Genomic DNA, 3673 nt, shown 5'->3' on the forward strand with positions numbered 1-3673 from the left:
TTGAAGACATTATGTCTACATCATGCTAGTTAAACATAATTAGTTTAATGTATCAATTTTGCCTTTTCTGCCTATTTTTTTATTTGGATGTGATTGTACTCCAGTCCATGTAGTCTGTAAAATTCGAATTTTGATTTTGCTTGGTTAAATAAACCACAATATTATGGTATAATTACCTAGATCTGTTTCAGAAATTCATTCACAGTTTACCATATTTAAATCTGAACACCGGCATGAAAAATGCATAGTAAGAGAGTTACCTTAGAACAGTTTCTGGCATCAGGACAAAATGAATATATTTCCTTTTATTTGCAGTTTATAATTGCCATTTTAAAAACAACTTATGCAGACTCTTATATAGAACAATAAATATTCAGACTTTCATTGAAAATGTGAATCAACACAAGTTTTGTGTTGACACAAAGGAACACAGGTTGTGCTCTTGTAACTCTTATGTTCCAAGCACTTTTCAAACCAACACTTATGGGTAAGACTTTTAAATATAAAACATTTTTATGATTCAATGTAAATATGAGAACCTTGACAGGTTTTCTGCCAGACAGACACTTTCCTTTCCTCCTTTCAAGGAAAAACTAACCTACATCAAGCTGTGGTTAGATGCTTTGTTTAGTAAAATACAACTGCATAGCAACCTTTTCTTCAGCCCATCGGGACTGCATGCACATTTTGTGCCAAGTATTGGTGGTAATGTATAAGAATAAACATTACATACACAATAGCAAAATACTAGAAGAGTAATGAAATGAACAGAGACATTAAGATGAAGAAGGTTTTGTGTCATGGTTCTGCCTCTTCATGTCATGTCTTTCTTGGTCTAGTGGCAGAATCTTTTCAGCAGGCGACTCAACAGGCAAATCATCCAGAGATCAGCCCTGCCTCCAGTCCGGTCCTGCCAGCACTCAAGCCGGCAGCCAAGCCTGCCCCTGTCAAGTCCTCCAGGACTCCGTGCTCTCGAGCGCCCCCTCCGAGGACTAAGACCCCTCCCATGTTTGTTTTTTTTGTTATCGCACCACAATCCCAATGTTATGTTTGCCTGTCTGCCCTTGATTTTATTTACCATGTTTTGTTGGATGTTGTCTGTTACCCAGTCGGTCTTGTCACTTTAGTCTGCCCTCTTGGTGAATGCCTGGGGGCGTTCATTAAGGGGGGGTTCTGTCATGGTTCTGCCTCTTCATGTCATGTCTTTCTTGGTCTAGTGGCAGAATCATGACAGAGCCTCATGTTTAGTGTAGAGAGAGACATGGAATTGTTTGTTTTAGCATTCCATGTGCTCTCTCTGGTCTCGTCATTGGCCCCGCCCCTCTCGTTACCTCATTAGCTTTCCTTCAGTGTTTCATTCCTGACACCTGTCCCTCGTTAATTATCCTTTGTTAGTTTTCCTATATAATGCCCGTGTGTCTTCTGTCCTGTGCTCGTTACTGGTTTGCTTTGTTTCGTACCGTGCCACATGTGATGTTCTTGCCTTGTCTTTGAAGCCTTGTATCCACAGTTCTGTCTAGTTTTGTGGTTGTTAAGTTAAGTTATCCTGTTCTCTTGTTTTGCCCCCTTGTGGGAAGTTTTTCTGTTTCAAGTTTTGTATTTTAGTTATGTTCACTGTTTTGATCCCCATCGTGGGTTTTTGTTTGAGTTATTAAAGTCTTTGTTTTTTCACCACCTACCGCTGCCTGCAATTGGGTTCTTCTCCCGTCAAATCCCTGACAGTTTTGGATGTAAATACTTGTTTTTTTTATTAAATTAAGGCAAACATACATCAACCCAATGGCTCGAACAGTGAGAAAACTCAGAACAACTGATCTTACCAGCATTAAAGCGAGACATTTTGGATAAATCAGAGATAAAAAGAGACAATTGAACAAGAACCCTGAACAGGTCAAAACTTAAGAATTAGATTTTTGTACAAAATCAAAGAATTATTTAAAATCAGAACAATTATAACTAAAAACATCAAAGAAGCAACCATGCAACTAATTATAAAGCGGTAAAGTAAGGACATACAGATTGAAAATCTTATGAAAAATGAACATCTTTCCAAAACTAAAATAAATAAATACAAATCCATAGCCTTACCATGTTTGTGTTATAGCTTTCTGTAGATTATGTCAGAAAATGAAAAAGCTGTCCTACATCTACTGGCTAGCAGTTGAAATGCGGACCATTGGTTTCATTCTTTAGGTTTAGTAAAACATGTAATGAAGCTAACAAAAGGTTACTGACACATCACATTAAGTTACTCTAAACACAAATCACATGTCCTCTGTAGATATTCACAAAAAAGTGAGAAACAAAACTACTTCTTTAAAATGCAAGTGTAAAACGTTGTACTGACTAAATGCAAATGTTGAAATGTTTACCAGGAGAATAATTTAAGATATGTAAAAATGTTCTTGACACTCTCCTGGTGATGATACTAACTTCTGTAGTAAAACAAACGTGTTTTTATGTCAAAACTGTTGTTAGTGAGAGATTCATTTTGCTTGCATGTTGTGTATTTTAGATTATAGTACACAGTAAAATCGCCAGTGTTAAAAAAGGTCAAATTAACACGCACAGTGTATATATAATCCACTCTAAGTGTGGAAACTAAGGAAACAGGAAACTCTTAATCTTTTGGAAACAAGCTTTACTTTGTTGGAAATTGATGTTATTTTGACTCTCTTCCAGAGATACAGAGACCATCTGGCAACTAAACTACAGTCTAGTGAAAGCTTGCATGTTTTCACAAGGGTTTCAGCAGATTTGAGAACATTTCCACTGTTTACTCACTTTCTGAGATGCATAACAGGAATTGATTTTCTGCCCCACACGTTCTCATTCCCAACTCGTCACGTATTTACGCTTGGTCAGGAGCCCTTGGTGTCGGTGCTAAACGCACAGGGTACCCCTTTCTCGTCTAGTTTTGACGTGCAGGGTAGTCAGATGGACTTCTATGGATCGTTGAACCGGAGCCTGCAGTGTAGGAATTAGGGATGCTCACATTGACCGTTTAACCGTTAAACGATAGTAAAAAATTTGACCGGTTAATCAGTTAAACGATTTAAAAGGTATGTTTTTTAAAAGATAAATAATATTTTTTAAATAATCATTTAATAATACGTTTTTACATAACTATTAAATCATACATGTTTTTAGTTTTCTGTATGGTGGAAGAAAAATATGCTAAACGTGTTAACTCACAGAGCGTGCAGACGCGTGCGACTAGGTGTAAGTGTAAATTAGTCGACCACATTAAGACAAGTGTCTTGCACACTGTCGAACAAATCGATGTGATAGCAGAGTTTAAAGAGAAGGTTGCTGAGGTGTCAAAGTCATTAACCATTGCTTCCTCTCTGAGAAATGCGTTAACGTGTAGGATGCGGCACAAACAATTCTGCGCTTGTCATCACTGCATGCTGTGGGCAGGTGGTATCCAGACTTATCTCAATGATAATGACAGCTGCCTTTTATGTAAAGCCAATATGTTCACTGGCAAGCTGGTTTTTTAAGAGGTCTGGAAGAGGTACTGTCAATATTGACAAATGAAGCGACTTAAATAGTCTCACTGACAATGTTCATTTATACAGTTAAAATGTCAAAGAGTCAAAAAGGTTGTTTCTGTTTATTGCATGTGCACTTAAAGACTGCACTCTTTTGTTGTTTTACATTTTAAGAGCAA

The sequence above is a fragment of the Triplophysa rosa genome, linkage group LG2 (assembly GCF_024868665.1).
Source record: "Triplophysa rosa linkage group LG2, Trosa_1v2, whole genome shotgun sequence".
NCBI lineage: Eukaryota > Metazoa > Chordata > Actinopteri > Cypriniformes > Nemacheilidae > Triplophysa > Triplophysa rosa.